The sequence below is a fragment of the Manacus candei genome, unplaced genomic scaffold (assembly GCF_025592945.1).
Source record: "Manacus candei isolate 608988 ecotype Guabito, Panama unplaced genomic scaffold, ASM2559294v1 h1tg000069l, whole genome shotgun sequence".
NCBI classification, from domain to species: Eukaryota; Metazoa; Chordata; class Aves; order Passeriformes; family Pipridae; genus Manacus; species Manacus candei.
The window spans coordinates 6,744,199-6,762,409 of NW_026138117.1; positions in this window are offsets into that span (position 1 = coordinate 6,744,199).

Genomic DNA, 18,211 nt, shown 5'->3' on the forward strand with positions numbered 1-18,211 from the left:
CTGAGTTTCTTTGCCTGCAGTATTCATTAAAAGCTCAAATAATTTCTAATGGAGTAGAAGTGTTGATTTTTCTTTATGGTGTTCAGTCTGGCTTTTCCCATCATACCTGGTTTGTACAGGTCTATAAGTTGTACCTCTAAGTATTATTCCTGTGCAGCTGTTAGTGTTTTGTTGCCTTGTTTGTGACTATAGAGGAATATAAGTGAGTTGTCTGAATCTTGTCAACAAGCTCCCACTTGAAGTTATCTTGACTGTTTGTGGTATCACCCCTTTTGGTATCACATATTAGATGGGGACAAATTAGTAAAGGATTAATCTAAGAGTGAACTGAGAGCATGCCAGGCAAACTCACATGGATCTAGTGTGTCATAAAAGCAAAGGATTTGCTTAGTCTTTGCTTTTGGGGAGAGGAAAAAGGCAATAAAGATGTTCAGTTGGGTATTTAACAGGAATGGGGACTACATGAATGAACTGTAAAGTCCCACACTCGAGTGATTCTGCTTAGTGTTCTCTATTCGGATATTTTTGTCTCATAAATTTATATTAAATCCTTAAAGTTTATAACTGTTTTTCCAAGCTTTTATTGTAGCTTTTCTGGTACTATACAGTTTGGTCTGGTTTAATGGTTTCACTATGAGGAAATAGAGATCTTCCACACTTAGAATGATACCTTTTGTTATAACACAAAGTTGGAGTACTTTTAAAATGCCATCATACAATTTCACCTGTAAAAATGAGTCAGATTTTTGCCTAAATTATGAATCAAAAACTAGAAAATGGATCACAGTTCTTTTGAATTAGGTCTGGCAATTTACTTAGCAAAAGCTACTAAATAATTGTAAGGGCATTCGTTTCTTCTTGGTCTTAAAACTAATTTAATTCTGTGCTTTAGAGGTAAATTAAACTTGTGCAGTCTTGACAATCTGAATCTAACAAGTTCTGTTTTCATACTCCAGTGGGATGGGATGACTCATTTTTAAATGGAAACTCATTAACATATTTATAATGGTAAATTGTGAAAGTTGTATTGCTAAAGCAACTCTGAGTTCTTAAAATGCACTAGTAACCCTGAATCTTCCTATTCCTTTCTCTTCAGTACATTCAAAATTCACTGTTGTTTTTTATACAGTGGGAAAGTGCAAACCAGCAAGAGCCCAGGATGCACAGTCCTAAAGAGTGTTTAGGTCACACCTGGACCATGTGAATGAAAGTTTGTAGAATAAAAGGAGGATACCAGTAAATTTTGCTGTTCACTCACTGTTTGCACCTAGGTGGAATAAGCTTTTGAGTAATAGGTAAATCAGTTTTGCAATACTGTTCTAGAAAGTATACTGCAATTGCAACCCAGATGTGCAGCAGCTTTAGTATGTGCTAACAATGCCTAATGTATGTGTATGTTCCTTTGCCAGTGTCTTGTGAAAGCAGTAGCTTACTGTCTTTTTCTCTATTTTAGGTGGGTATTCATACCTGTAGCTGTTGTATATAGTTATAGTTTGTTGGAAAATCCAACACACAGAATGGTTTTTGACCTAAATTGACTTCACATGAAAAATAGCCTATATATAATATACTTAAAACTGTAGTATTTTATGGTCCTTTGCATGCTGCTGGGACCATATGCTCTTTTTGTATTTCAAAATGCAAGTTTTTTCTGGCATATTCTTAGTGTTTCTTTTCTTGTTAGAAAATAGGTTGTCTCCCCTGTTGTTACTTGCAATATCCACCCAAGCTGATACAGAAGCTGACTAACAGAAGTGGTATGTAGCCATTGACAGATTAGGCAAGTTTTTCCTTGCATTTTCTTTCCCATGAGGTAATATTAAACCTTTTAAGAGTGGGAGGTTAAACAAAAAGAAAAAAAGAAGACTGTTTAACTTGACAGGGTATCTTCAGCAGTGGGAGTTCACAGTTATGAGAAAAAAGTAGCAGGTAAGAAATGTTCTTTTCTATTTTCTTAAATGGATTTAATTTGGAATTTAGCTTGACATATATGGCACTAGTACATGAAATTTTACAAAGGTTAACAAATTAATGCTGATTTAGTCCATCTTACTGAAGGATTGGATGTATAAAATTGTTAATCTCAATGTCCTACTCTAAGAAAATAGTAGTTATCTTAAAAGGGGAAAACTGGGATTTTGGGGACTGTTTTGTTGGTGGTGGGATTTTTTTGTTTTGATTTTTGAGGGAAGACTTCAAAAGTGGTGTCTTGCTCCAGTTTTCAAGCTATATTTTGCTTCTGAGCTTCTTCCCAAGAAACATCTCTTGGGTGTGAGCCAGGCCACAGAGAATATGTTAACTGTTATTATTCACCCAGCTGTAATTGAAACTGGTGGTGAATAATGGGTTACTTTTTTTTTTTTAAATTTTGATGTCCATTAGATTGGATACGTACATCTATATGGTAATTAATTAGTGGGTTCTGTGGGTTACTGACTTAGTTTTTCATCTGGGTTCAACTCTCTAAAGTTAAAATAAGCTTGATGATTTTTTCTTTTAATTTCTTTTTACGTCACAGAACCAGTAGTGCGTTCAGTGCAATTATAATTGGTTATGTAAAGAAGCCCTTCAGTTGTGGGCAGCTGGTATGTTTGGAATACTAAGTCCATATATGATGATGATGATAATACAACCATAAAGAACTGCAGGTAATGGCACCAGCAGACAGAGAGAACAGGCTCCTGGGATCATTAAGCAAGTATCTTGATGGTTTCTCTTTGGCGAATTAGGATGTTTATTTTCATTTGAATATAGATAGGTAATTTGTAAAAGTGAAACTTAACCCTTTTTTGGTGTACAGTGGGTTTATACATAAATAAATTCCAGGAATTGGCACTGCAGGAGGAAATGTGAGTGTTGAGGCTCCAAGAAAATGAAGGGTACTGGTGTTTGTGGCAGCTTTTCCTACTGAAGATCCTTCTAGGTTTATATCCCAGTGAAAAGTGGAGGACTCCTTCATGTTACTTGGTTTTGCACTGGCATCAGCCTGACTTTGTGCTGCCATGGCCTGACTTTGTGCTGCCATAACCTATCTCAACCAAAGACAGGATAAGTGTGATTATGTTAGAAGATATTTTCATAATGTCAGGGCTCTTATGCAACTGCCTTGGGCTAAGCACAGAGAACAAGTTGAAGAACTCACCAGAAATGGTTGGGTGTCATAGAGAACTCATTAAAACCAATTATTTTTGTCCTTTGACCTTACTAATTCAACAGTGAATGCTGACGTTATCAGTGTTTGATGTTTTGTGTTAATAAGACTCAAGAGTTGTTTCTTGTGCTAGCTGGTAACTTTGATCAGACGTACCCCTTCTCTAGCTTGTCTCTGTGAACTCTGTGAAATCATTCTGCTATGAAATTTAAAATGGTTTAAGAGAAATTATGTCTTCTTTTTAGCCTGCGTTTCTGATGCACCTACATTGTCAACCTTCTCATGCTCTTTAGTATTACCTCTTCTGTAAAAATGAGAAGTCTGAGCATGTTTCAAAAGTTAGCAATCTCAGCTCAGTCCTTTGCCATGTGGTGAGCATGAGATGACCAGTCAATGGGCCCCTTGATGGCAATATCCTATATTGTTTAACAGTGGTCTTGGAGACTTGTCTCCCTAAATTAACATAAGATTTGTCTTTTTTTTCTTTTTTTTTTTTGTCCTTTGGTGGTTTTTTTTTCTCTCTACTTTTTCCTCAGAAATACACATACTTCTGTCTTTGGCAGTCCTGTTACTTCCCAGAAAGTCTCCTTGTCCTTGGCTGCTCTTCTGGAACTTTGTGGCTCATTTGGAACAGTGGTGTTTCCATCCAATATTGGCTTATTGGGAAACAGTACTCTTCTTTATGAATTACATGATCCTGTGGTGGGGAAAATAGGAGCCAAAGGTGCTTTCCTACGTTATGCTGTTTCTGGGAAGCACTTTATGCTGATAAAATGAATTCTGGCCATTCTTGAGAAAAGAAACAAAAAAAAAAAGGGTAACAGGTAAGAGTTCTGGATTAAATAAAAGAGCTTTGCAAATGCTTGCAAATCATTCCAAAAGTGTAAGAATGGAGGAGCTCATTATATAGCACAATGTCAGGAACTACTTTAATTACTGATGGAAAGAGGAGATGGCTTTCCTCAGTGTTAGCAGGACACTAATTCTGCAGTAGTCTTGGAATTTCTGAAGAACAAACCCAATCACCTTCAGGACCGTATCTGAAAGCAACCTGTGCATACTACAGTTCTGAACCTTTGAGGGTAAGGCACTGCACAGGCATCTAGCTTGCATTTTTGTTATTTTACTGTTAACTGCAATGATTTTACTTTTATGATGACTCAGATAAATCATTTTTCTTGTGTTTTTTTCTACTACAGTTACACGTGGTCTGGCATCATAATCATTCAAGTTGGTTGAGCTTCCAGAAATCCTGCTTGTCCTGTGCTTTGTTTAACAGCACTGCCATCCTACCCTGTTTGCACTTGGTTTCCTACTCTGCCTTTTTCTTTTCTCAGCAGTATTCTCTTGTGCTTCTTCAGTTTTTCAGCTCCTTCTTTTTGTCTTCAATTATTTCTACTCTCCCTCCATTGTTAGCCTTTAATATTTAGAGCCTACTTAATGAACAGGAAACTTTGCTGTACTCCACACTTCTCCCTTATATACCCAGGTTGCAGAGGAGCAGGCCCAGTTCACAGTATGGAGCTCTATTTCTGCTGTGGGAACATCAAGGAACAGGCTGTCGAACAACTTTATTGCTCGAGCAAACCTGTTCTTATTCACAGAGATGATTATTGGATGATATAATCCCTGCTTGAATCAGCAGCCTGACTTTTGGGCTTCAGTGCACATGTTCTCACTGTGGCAGGCTTGGTGCTCAAACAGGCTTTGCAGCTGCAATTCTGAAATAGGGAGTGGAAAATTACATGGTCAGTATTTCTGCATATTTACCTGAAATGCCACACAACATGCTCATCAAAACAGAGGCAGTGAAATTCTTTTGTTGGTATTTGGGAGTGATTGCCCATCCCTCCTTTCTTGCTGAAGTTTCTTCTTCCTGACCTACTGGATGATATTTTCCGGTACTGAACAGAGAGAATAGCAAGGGTTCCTGCAAGAGAGTTGCAATTCAGCAGTAGCAATTTTTGTGAGATCTGATTTGCTTGAATTGCATGGATGCATATTTAGGCTGATACAGTGGAGTTGTTACACTGGCATGTAACCACACCACTGTGTTATCGCTGTAAATGCCAGTTTGTGCTGTTTATTGGGGCTGTTATAATTATGACGTGTGCTATAAAGTCTTTGTTCAAAACCTGGTATCATAAACAAAGCTCTTTAATTGAAAAAGAAAAAAAAAAACCAACCCTCAGCCCACATACAAAAGGAAGGAACAGCTCAAACTGGAGAGCAGCCAAAATAATTGTTCTATACTGTACAGTGATGATGGAGAGCAGACAAAGAGCATACACCGAGGAGCTGTGGAAATGAAGCATCATAAAGAGACTGGCAACAGTGCTATTAGGAGTGTGCTCACCCACACGAACGGAGTGATGCATATGTTGGCACCAGTAGTGAGCAAGAGAGGAGTTCAAAATGATCACATGAGGCGTTTGCTGAGGGACTGGGCTCAGCAGGCCCAGGCCAGAGGAACTTCAGTTTTGTTCTGAAGGAGTTCATCCTTTTTCTCCCAAGATGCAGAGACAGGATATAAATAGCAGTGATCTTGAATAAGCAGTCAGCCTCTGCATCTGCAGCAGGAAATGAAGACATCTAAGAAATCCCCTTTGTCCTGATTAGATGTTGTGTGCACATGTTTACTTTCCCTCCATTTAAAAGACTTCTTCAGATTTGATTTGTTCTAGAACTAACTCGCTTCTCAATTCAGAATCAGCACACACCTTTCTGTAGCAGAATGATCGCTGGGGAAAGGTTTGATTATATTTGAACATGAGTGCAGTCTTAAAATTCAAGTTATGATAAATTGTGATCTAGGCAGTTAGAGGTTTTCATGTTTATCTGAGATGATAGATAGGCAGGTACTGAAAAACAATAAGAGTTAATGAAGACATTTCTTTCTCTGAATGTTTCCACCCTTCCTGTAAGCCTTTCAGCCAATAGGGAAGTTTGACAATGCTTCCTCCCCTCTGAATTTCTTGCCCTGAAACTCAGGAAACTGGCCAGTCTTGGTACTGTCTTCTGGTAAATGCTTACAATTTACACTCACCATGTGTTGAATATACAGGCTTGTTAACATATTTCAGCAAGATTCTTGTATAATTATGCAAGCACAAACACAAATCACTGCCTCTCAGTGATGCTACCTATACTGATAAGTGCACATGTACTTTATCTAGCAGCCTGATTGTTGGTTTGATAATGCTTTGCTTTTTAATGGGCAGTGACCATGAACTGAGATGCAGAAAAAGGAAATTATTTGCAAAGAACCTTGCAATATTATGCCATAATCACAAAGAGCCTCAACATTTACTTTACATGTTTTCTAAGGGCTTATACCAAGGCAGGCTGAAATTTAATGAAAAGATCAAAATGACTAGACTTGGCTTTGGATCAAACTCTAATACAATTCGTTTCTTACTGACTTTTGTTCGATATCAAAAAATATTAAGACTTACCTTATGATTTTAAGAGGCCTAATTTTAGAGGATATAGGGGATCAGAAATGTTAATTTCCATTCCAGAGCAGCTAACTGAATTATACATCTGTGTTTTCTAAACTATCATAGGCGAGGCATATTTACTTTACCAATCTTGCAAAAAGGATAAAAAGTGGAAATGGTGCCAAGACGGCAAAGAAAATGTCATATGAAAGAGGATTTCATGCTTACTTTGGTATGAACTATTGCACTGTTCTTTAACTGAACCTGACTTTCTAAGTTTTCTGCTATAGAATTTGGCTTTTCTCAGATTTTCTGGTTATTAAAATTCATCCCTCCAACTTCAGAGATCCCTTTCCTAATGTTATTTGATCCTAACTAGAGGAAAGTGGTTTAAATGATAGATATATTTTGAATGAACGAAACCTTAATAGTAAGAATTTAAAGAATCAAAGAATCACAGAATATGCTGAGTTGGAAGGGACCCACAAGAAGCAAGTCCAACCCTTACCCCTGCACAGGACCATCCCCAGGAGACACACCATGTGCCTGAGAGTATCATCCAAATGCTTCTTGAACTCTGGCAGGCTTGGTGCTGGGACCACTTCCCTGGGGAGCCTGTTCCAGTGCCCAACCACCCTCTGGGTGAAAACCTCTTTCTAATATCCAACTTAAACCTCCCCTGACACAACTTCAGGCCATTCCCTCAGGTCCTGTCACTGGTCACCACAGAGAAGAGATCAGAGCCTACCCCTGCACTTCCCCTCATGAGGAAGTTGTAGACTGGGATGAGGTCTGCCCTCAGTCTTCTCTTCTCCAGGCTGAATAGACTGAGTGACCTCAGCCACTCCTCATAGAGCTTCACCTCAAGGCCCTTCACCATCTTCATTGTCCTTCTCTGGACATTCTCTAATAGCTTAATACCTTTCTTATATTATGGCACCCAAAACTGCACACAGTATTCCAGGTGAGGCCACACCAGTGCAGAGCAGAGCGGAACAATCCCCTCCCTCAACCAGCTGGGGATGCTTTGCCTGATGCCCCCCAGGACACCGTTGGCCCTCCTCTCTGCCAGGGCACTGCTGACTCATATTCAACTTGCCATCGACCAGGACCCCCAGGTCCCTTCCCATGGCACTGCTTTCCAGCACCTCATTCTCCAGTCAGTACATCCAGGGTTGCCCCATCCCAGGTGCAGAATTCTGCACTTTCCCTTGTTGAACTTCATATGGTTGGTGATTGCCCCATCCTCTAATGTTTCAGGGTCTGTCTGCAGGACATCACTGCCTTTGAGGAAGTCAACAGCTCTTCTGAGTTTTGTGTCATCTGCAAATTTGCTTAGTATCCCTTCAGTCCTGCATCCAAGTCAATTATGAAGATGTTGAAGAGCCCTGTGGAACCCATATTATACTTCTTCCAGACTTAGAAACCTCAAGTTGGAGAAGAAAAGAATACTGTTATTTTCTTATTTTATTTTGTTTTATTTCACCTTTCTATTAATGTTCCAGCTCTCCAAGCAATAACTAGGGTATTACTGTGCCTGTGCACTTGGAATTTATGTTTCCATCCCATAGGGGTTTCACAAGTTTTCTTCATCTATAGTAAGCTGATATTAAAAAGTACATTTTGGATGTCTCATAGAATCACCAAATGGTTTGGGTTGGAAGGGACCTTAAAGATCATCTAGTTTCAACCCCCCTTTCATGGGCAGGGACAGTTTCCATTAGACTAGATTGCTCAAAACCCCATCCAGCCTGGCCTTAGGCACTTCTGGGGATGGGGCAGCCTGTTCCAGTGCCTCACTACCTTCACAGTAAAGAATTTCTTCCTGATGTCTAATCTAACCCTACCCTCTAAGTTTGAAGCAATTCCCCCCTGACTTATTGCTACACGCCCTTGTGAAAAGGCCTCCTCCAGCTCCCTTGTAGCTCCTTAAGGTACTGAAAGGCTGCTGTAAGTTATCCCAAGAGCTTTCTCCAGGCTGAACAACCCTAACTCTTTCAGCCTGTTTTTCTTAGTAGTGTTCCAGCCCTCTCATCATTCTCAGGACTAGCTCAAATAGATCTATGTCTTTCCCGTGCTGGACCACCAGAACTGGATGCAGTACTGCAGATGGGGTCTCACCAGAGCAGAGTAGAGGCACAGAATCACCTTCTTTGACCTGCTGGCCACACTGCTTTTGGTGCAGCCCAGGACATGGTTGGCTTTCTGAGCTGCAAGCACACGTTGCCGGCTCGTGTCTAGTTTTTCATTCACCAAAGTACTCCAGAGTTCTCCTCCTCAGGCCTGCTCTCAGTCAGTTTTCTGCCCAGCTGGGCTCTGTGCAGGAACATACAATCCCTCAGTCTTTTGGAATTACAGAGGAGACAGTGTCCTGCAGTCTCCCAGTTTTGGGACTTGTCTTTGGGATAGTCATTTGTTGCACTATCATAGTGAAAAGTTTATCAATATGTGAATGAGCTCAAAAGGTAGGTTATGAATGGTTATTTCCTTCATCTCATGGGTTTTGATGTTTACCTTTGTGATGGTATAGCAGTATAACACAAACCGTAGCTGAAGATTGGCAGTTTGTTCTTCTTGGGTTCTCTTTCTTTCAGCTTCTCAGTCCTCGCTGCTTAGTGATGTTCCTTTCTTCTCTACTGGATGAAACAAGCTTCCAGTCCTTACTCTGGAATAAGATATTTAGTGTTGGAGATTGGATACTTGAAAGAAAAGAGCAGCGTGTTTCCAGGCAGGGATCAGGTCCTGACAACTGCTTGCAGAAGGATTTAGTGAGGTTACACCTGTTTATCTGCTGCAAGCTGGTCTTTTTTTCTTGCTGCCATTTTCCCACGTCTTCAGTGATTCACAGCCTCCTACACTGTGGTCCACTGGGACTTTCAGAGATGACTTTGTTATTAGTTGATGTTTCTTGGATGACCCAAGTTTTCCTTGTAATCTGATTCCATCAAGAGGATGGTGTTAGGCCTCTGGGATTTTCAGGAATGACTTGCCTTGCACACACTTAAGGAAAGCTTGTTCAAAGTGACCTAAAAACTTTAAAGTCTCAAAGGAATTACCAGTTTTCTGTTTTGGCCTCGAAAACATGACTTCCTGAAATGCCCATGTTCTTTTGGATAAGTGTGCTTGCTCCATGCTAAACTCTTCTGCTCATCTCTTCTCTAATCCTAGGCTCCCTTCTGCAGGCATGGTCACAATCCTGTGTGGACATGGGGCACCCATGTCAAATGACCCCCCCATGTCTATGTAACCCAACTGTTGTTCCTTCCTCTTGTATGTGTGTGCTTAGTATGTGAGATTTCTAGATCACACATGAAACTGAAAGCACAACCTTGGACCCTGCTTATGAGATACCATTAAAAAGGCCTCTACACACTTCTGCTTGTCTTGGATGTGTGAAAGTCTGCCTTTTTGACAGAGTGGTATGTGATAATAAATCACAAAATATCACAAGATTTCTTCTGTACACTGTGTACATTCTTTGTAGATTCCCCCCAAAATACAGGAAATTGAAAAAGGAATTATAAAAATAAGTGGTACTTTGTATTTTCTGCCAGTGGCTAAGACCTCCCGTTTCTTTCACGTGCTTTGCAGCACTGAGAAATATAAACACGACTAGTCTCTTCCTTTTTCAGCGCTGCTTAGCCAGTGTATCCCTCTGCTGCTCGAATGCCTTGCCAGAGTTGCCAAGTGGCAAATCACATGGATTCATCACGAGTGGATGTTCATTCACATGAAATGGCTTGGTGCTGCAAAATTTTTCTATAGGTCACTGATTTGCCATCGTTCAGGTGATCAGCAATGTTATTCATCATTTCTTTTTGGTGTTGATCTGAGCTACACTTACTCTGTGGAGAAGGGTGCAGAGCATATTCAATATAAATCTGAACTGCGCAATTCTCTTTTAAGGCACATGTCATAAAGATATCAAAGAATTACTTCCCTTGCTGTTTCTGCCACAAATAGGATTTAATGTAAGCCAAGAAACTTCAGCTGATGTTCCATGTTTTATTGCATGTCAGGTAAGCCTGGAAACTTTCTCCATGAGGGCTGTGCATGCTCTTGACTGATGAAATATTTCACGCTCTTCAACAGTGGAAGATTGCTTAATTAAAGGAAATAGGTAGTGTGTACTATATCAAACATTTTAATACTGAAAACTTGGAAATGAGAATTAATAAATTCATGCATAAGCGTGCTTACAGGGAATTAATGACTGTTGTTATGCTGATGATTATTCATTTCCATTTTGAATACATTGGTCTGAGAATATTTTAGGATTAAAAAAAAATTAAAAATGGAGATGTGGGGACTTGAAGATGGGAAGTCCAGGGCTGAAATGTTTTTCCCTCTAGTGACAGGGCATAAAAACCCACTGGCTGATGCTTCAGGTAACTGTGACTGTCATTTGAGCCCTGCATGTGGCCCTGGGACTTTTTGTTTAGATTTCAAGCATGCCATAATGCCGAGGCTAAGGCTTAAAGAGAGCTGAAAATAAAGGGGTGAAATGTTAAGGAAAGCCCAATTTCATGCCAGTGGCTGGCAGGAAGCACAGTGAAGGTTTGCACGATCTTCATAGGGGCTTTGGTGTCATCCTTCTCTCACTGACATCCAGAGTCCTCCAACAGGCTCTGAGACTTGAATCAGACCTAGTTTGCCTGGATTATCAGTGCAACCTCTTTTCTCCCATCTCGCTTCTTCCAGAATATAAGAAACTGCCTCCCAGTTCTAGGACTGGGATTTAAAACACATGAGCAGTATTAAGATATGTAAGTAAGCCCTTTATAAGAAGGTGCCCCATGGAATGGTGTTTGAAGAAAAACTGAACATGGGTTAGAACAAGAGAAAGCTGAGGTACCAAAGTGTGAGTTTTTTATGCAGCAAGCATGAAGTGGGGTGTGACAAGGAAAATCAGGATGAGGAACAAATCACCAATAGGAAGGGAATCACACAGGAAGGGAAGAGTGTTACATCAGATCTATTGACTGACATTGGTACAAAAGTAATACTTTTCTTTTAAACACAACTCTGCTGTCACAACTGTTTGGTTACTGATGTCTCTTCCCAACAAGACACTACCTTAATACAGAGAGGACACTTTGAGCTTCAGGAATAACTGAAACTGTGACATATTCTCAAGCACGGTTACGCAGACAATTTTTTCTAGTGCATTTTTACATATGTGTTTTTATCTCCTGAATGCTTGTTGGTAGTCAGACTTCCTGAATTGTTACTGCTCACATTAAGTGGTAGGAGGAGGGAAGAGTAAAAACCTGAACATTTATGACAGTAGGCTTCTTTCCCTCACTGTTGCAAAATTGTTGTTGGCAACAACTGAAATCAGCGTGGGGCATTAGAGAAACACAAGAATAGCACAAGGGATTAAAAGGACAGTGTAAGTGGCTGTAGAACAACATCTTCCCTCTCCCAAATGAAATTTTTTCATCCAGTAATTCATCTATCTCAGCCCTCGTTAAAGTGAGTGGGAGCCTTTCCATTAGAAGGATATTGGATCAACCCCAGATCCTCCATGCTGGGTGTAACGGGCACAGTCATTAAGCTCAGAGGTGAGCGGAAGGAATTTTATGACTGAAGAGTCTGTGTGAAATTTCAGCCCTCTTGAATCCAATGGTGAAACTCCCATTAACTTCATTAGTGCTGGGATTTTGCCACTAGACTCAGCACGAAGTGAAATCAATGTGGCAAGAGTCAGTGGGATGTTTGACAACAGAGGTGCTGGCTGTGTTTTACCCACGGCTGGAATGCTAAAGCATGAACTGTTTTCACTGTTGAAGTTTCATGCTGCCATTTCAGTGGCAATAGGGGTGAATTGAGCTCTACTGCAGCTGCCTGTCTGGTACGGAGAGAAATTCTGGCATGGCACCTGACACAGGCTTTCCTTCCAAACTTCTCTCTTGGGAGTTTTCCACTATATCCAGAGGTGGCTGTATCTAATATGCAGCAGATAACTGGAATATAGCACACTTCCATCCAGCACCAGACACCATACCTATAATCCCTACCCAGCTGGAAGAAAGCATAAAGCAAGAGTTCAAATCAAAATGAGGAATTTGGAAGAAAAGAAGCTTCTAAGAAAGTAATGAACTGTACCCATCCAGCTGTGCTATCTGCAGGGAAATGATGTACTTTTGAATTGGAAAGAGATGCATGTATGTAAGAAGGAGGAAAAAATGATTGAAAACACATGAGAACGGAAAGGATTTTTATCACCCTCTCCCCCACTTTGAAAAGAAAGCTGTCCATTATAATAATTGCAGTGTAAGTTCCAGAAATGTTCTGCAGTGTGAGGCCAGATCCATCCCTGGAGGGATTGCAGGCAGAGATGAATATAAAAAGGCACAGGAGTTCAGGGATAGGTCAATATGATGATTTCAGTTTTTAAACCCTAGTACAGGGTTTTCTAGAAAGAGTTGGAAATCTCTTTCCCTTAAGTGGTTGGAGTTGAACTCCAAAACCCAAAGGCTCTTAAAACTTTAGTTGTTTTCTGAAATATCTGTGGTTATCAATATCTAATCCTAGCCTGTTTCCCAGCCTTGGGCTGACTTTGAAGTATTATTGAAAAGAACTGCTCTGCACTCCTCCTCTGCCCTAGCCTGCTCCCTAAGCAGGTTCCAAAATGAAAGGGTTTGTTGAAAGCACGTTTCACCTTTTATTTCTACATGTTCTTGACTGGTATTAGCAGTATCTTCCTTAAAAGAGATGAGGATAATAACAAGGTGATGTTTAATTGAGGTCCCTGAAAAAAAGAAACCACTGGCTTTAGGCTCCCTCTGTAGCCACCGAAGATCTTTGTCCTTGAGGAAAGCACATAGATGTAGGTGCTCTGTTTTAGTGCCTGCATTTAGACGGGCTGCCTGTAAGTCTGACTTCCCCTGGGGTTAAATGATTCATCTGTTCAAATACTATTTTATTGGTAGTGCCAACTTGTCACTCATGTAGAGAAGCATCAAATAGGCTACATTTTTTCTGTCTCCTTTTTCACATGTTAACAGTAAATGTGTTAACTGTTTACTGTTCCCCATTCCTACCTTCAACACCCCCTCCTCACTACCCCACTCCCTTCTCTTTCTGGAGCATTCAGAGTGCATGACTTCATCTGCTTGATTATCTTGAGCCTTGGGAATGCTGGCTTTGTCTCTGAAACCACCAGAATGTGCTGAGCAAACACTGCTCCTAGTCAGGCTGCATCAAGGCTGGCAGCTAAAGCCTCCTATGCAAGAAAACTTGCTAGGAGCTGCTTTTCAATGAGATCATCTTTAATGATAGGGGGTTGTCTTATTTTGGTGAACTAGATTGAACATGAGGGCAGCATCAAGGCCAAAATAAAAGAGCTGTTGTTTCCAAATGTTTTTGTAGCTTTCTAGGATTGCGGTTTTGCACAAAAGTGGGCATTCATTCTTTGTTATGTTGCAGTTTCATCTTTCATACTGACAACGTGGTTTCTGTCATTGGTAGTGCCAGTAAAATCTACATTGGTAGTGCCAGTGGATTTTTAAAATGTAACTGGGGAGAGGGCTGGGCAGCTGTATCTCTGACTTCTTAAGAACTATGTTGTTCACTCAAGTTAGTCTGGCTACAGACCATTGCTGTTCTAGTGCATCGAGCATCTCATGCATGGAGTAAGCTGAAGCAATGGAAAGGGAAGGGTGGCTAACAGGTATATAATGGGGACCATTTTGCAGGAACTCCTGCCATGGGAGTGCAGGAGCACTCTGTGCACATCTCCAACTTGTTGAGGGGTGTATTTGCTGCCACAGCTGTTCTGATGTACCATCTCATGAAAAAAAAAAAACAAAAGGAAATTAGAATGGGTCAGATATTACTGGGATACGAGAAAGAGTATTATGTTTCCATATTAGCTGATAATATCTAGGCTATGCAAATGCAATCTTTATGGTCTGCAGATATCTCCTTCTGCCCTCCATGAGGAAAATAAGTTTTTAGAGCTTGCTCAGAACTTCACAGAACATCAAGCTGTGGCATGATACTGTCAGAAGTGATCCAAAAGCGGGGAGGTAGTGCGTGGAAAAAAAATGATTATTTGAGTTGTGTACCCTGGCCCCCAGTCTGCAAGGGCCAGGCACATCTTGACATCTTGAATTTTCTCTTTGAATATTCAAAAAATGTGGGCCTGCCACTGTTGGTGCACTGCAGAGGCAAATAATGCAGATGGCAATTACAACCACTGTTCAAATCTTAGTCAAGCATGTGCTTATTAGTCTGAACACTGTCAAGGTCCCAGATTTCTCCCTCTCAGGCAGTCCAACCCCTGCAGGTTTAGGAACTGCCAGTGCATGTGAGGACATTTGCTGTTTTCTGTCACAGTTCTTATATGAATATGAAGTTGAGCGTTACCCTGGTGTTACAGTGATTACTTCCAGCACAGCTTTTTGGGTGAAATAAATCAGTCCAGTCAAATTAGGAAGTGATCCAAGACCTTGCTCATAACCCAAATTAAGTAGAACAAAGCTTTTATTTTATTCTGGTTTAGAAAAGGTTTAACTCTTTGGCATAAAGCCCTTTATAGTCTCTCATAGTCCATCACACAAGCATCAAAGAAATTGCTATAGCTTGGACAGAAATTCTTAAAGATGTTCTAGAAAAGAGATTATTCTCACCGAGCTGAGAAGATGAGCTTGTACTGAGCTGAAACTGGCTTCCAGGAGCTTTCAGGTGGAAGCTTTGAATGTCCAACCTGGAGACTGGCTCAGTTTTGATTGTTTCTATTGAGATTGGTGCTCAAGCCAGTGCTAATGCACTTCTACATGGCCTAGCATATAGAAGATGTAGCTCTATCACAGATTATGAAATTGAGGCTAGAGGAGGTTACTCGGAACAACTGCTGACTCTCAACATTTTAGAATTCTTAAGTCTAAGAAATTTGTATCTGTGAAATTTTAAAGACCTGGAGATAGGAGCTCTGTTGACTCCTTTATGTTGCTTTTTAGGCAGTGAGTGGAAAAAAGTGTACTGCTAACAGGCTATGAAAATTGAATGCTGATGGTAAGTATAGGTCGATCAGCTTGACATTGATCCAAAGCAAAATAAACAGAACAGACAGAACAACTGAAATAGGAGTCCTTAAATAACAAATTAAGGAAGCAGCACTTTGTTAGTATCTATCTACCTGAGCCTAAGGAAAAAAGAATCTTGTCAAATCAACTTGATGTAGTTTACCAAGATTACAAGCTTGCTTGATAAAAGTTGCAGAAGCTTTCTGAATGGGCCTCCTCCGCATCTTGATCCAGAGAGAAAATGGACAATGTCCAACAGAAAGTGGTTTTGATGCTGACGGAACTCTGAATGGAGATGGATGGAGGGAATCATCCCTGATCTGTTTGTGTATATAGCAGGCTTCCTCAGGGATCGTTTGCTGGCTTTTCAGTATTTAACACTTGTGTCAGTACCTTGCTAGAAAGCATAAAATCATTACTCTTAGTGTTTGCTGATGTGCATACAGACTGGAGACAAGTGAGGGAATAACTAATTCAGCTCACCCACATTATTTGATAAACTATGAGAATGTAAAAAATGCTCATTTGTTATTTGCCTGGTACATGGGCTTCTATTTAAAGCTCAGGACAGCAGGTCTTGCAGGGGCCAGAGGCTTTGGTCCTGAAAAACAGCAACCAAGAGGCCCTGACGGATGGAAAAGGGAGTATAAATCCTGACACTCTGCCAGGGTGTGGGGTTTGATAAGGCACCATTGTGGATGTGGAAGGAAACATTAGAAAACTAAACTCAGTATTGGTAAAAAGGAAGTGGGTTGTTTACAAAGTCACTGTATGTTGGATAAAATCCACTTTTGTGCAAAGGGCTAGCACAGATGATATCAAGGTTTGGAATGAGATTTTCATCTTGGACTGCCTTTCAGTGCAGGAGTGGAGTTTACCCTTCAAGCCTCAGTATGTAATTGTGCTACATCAGGATTTAAATTCCTTATTTACTGTTTTCTGACAAACATTTAGGTAAATGCTGCATTAAGTAGACATTTATTTTTAATAACATTGACATTTCTCTTGCTTTTCTCCTGACATTTTTAGCATCTTCACAGATACCTGCATAGCTACTTCTGTTCTAAAATTTGCAGTAATTAATTGCTTTTCTGTGTGTCTGTGGGAGCAGCTATCAGCAAAGAGAAAGGGAGGCACTACAGTTTCACATCCTTTGATTAAAGGTAAATTGAAATAATTAAAGATGTGGTATTTAACGTAGAGGCTTTAGGGCTAAAAACCAATATCCTGATACCTGCTGAGAAATGCCTTTCACCACAAATAATCTCTGTTCTAGTAACTTCTGCTGTGACTAAGGCTAGCATTGGAATGTGGCCTGCAATAATTACTGTTCTGAGACGAAGGGGAGGCTTTCTGTTCACCCAGAAATAAATCATGTTGACTGCTTTTCTCCTATGGCAGAGCAATATATGTATACTTTAAGATGTACAGCGCATCAGTGGAGCCTTTTAGAAATGTATCATCTCATTGGTCAGCAGTAAGAAACCTAATGCAAGTGATAGGTGAGCAGATGAACACTAACAATTTTGGGAGCTGGCTGGTGTCAGAGGTGCTACACCGTACTTGTGCATCTAAGAGCACTGTCCATCTTTTGGTCACCAGTATCAGTCTGTCTGGAGGTGAGACCCTGCAGGAATGTCTCAGGATTGGTCTTTGGGGGATTGCCTGAGCGCTGAGTGGATCTGCAGTTGTGTCAAGAAAACCAGTGCATCGTGTCAAGTGCTGATAACAGGAATTAAGTAATTCTGTGAGCACATATTGGAAGCATAAACAAGAGTATTGTTTGGTGTCTCTTAACAAGCTGGTTATGCATGTCCATGTAATGACTCTGAAGAGCCTTGGAATAGCTTTTGGAGTGGAAGGCAAGGGAGAGCAACCATTTTGAGCAGGTATTTGCTAAAAGTGCAGGATTTTCTCATAGCTGTGAGTGGAGCCTTTCCATGCACAGCCTGACCTCACAAACGCAGGATTGTTTATTGAAGTATTAACCAGCTACTTGGGGAGGGTTTCTAAAAACAGCTCTTTTTTATTACTTTGCAAGCGCTCGAAACAAAATTGCTGATGTGGTTGTATCAATTTCCTTTCGATGATTGTCTGTTCTTTCTTTGCTTTGGTGTCTGAGATGCTTTGGGAAGTCTGGGATCTTCCTCCCTCTCTTCTGTGACTCCAGCTCCTCTCCAGGCTGTGCTGTCAGCCACAGTCTCTCTGTCTCTCATCCTGCTGTGAAATCTTCAAACCTTTAACCAGTGCTGTAGTTAAACGGCTCCTTCTCACAGTGCAGCAAAAGCACATCTCGCTCTGCACGCCCCAAGTTTCTGTACTGGAGTCACGGCTAGAACTGGAGGAACAGCCTCTGCCAGCAACTACCCACCTTTTCCAGGACTTTCCACCTGAGCAGGCAGCTCTTGGCACTTGGTATCATCCCTGCTGTGGCTGAGAGGAGAGGTGAACAGCGAGTACCAAGGTTGTGGTGTCACAAAGCATCTGATGAGGTGGCATCAGGCAATGTTAGCGAACCTGGGCTTGATACCATGTTTTTTCTTCCAGCTCAGCTGAAAGGCTGACTCAGGAATTTTAGTAAAACGTGT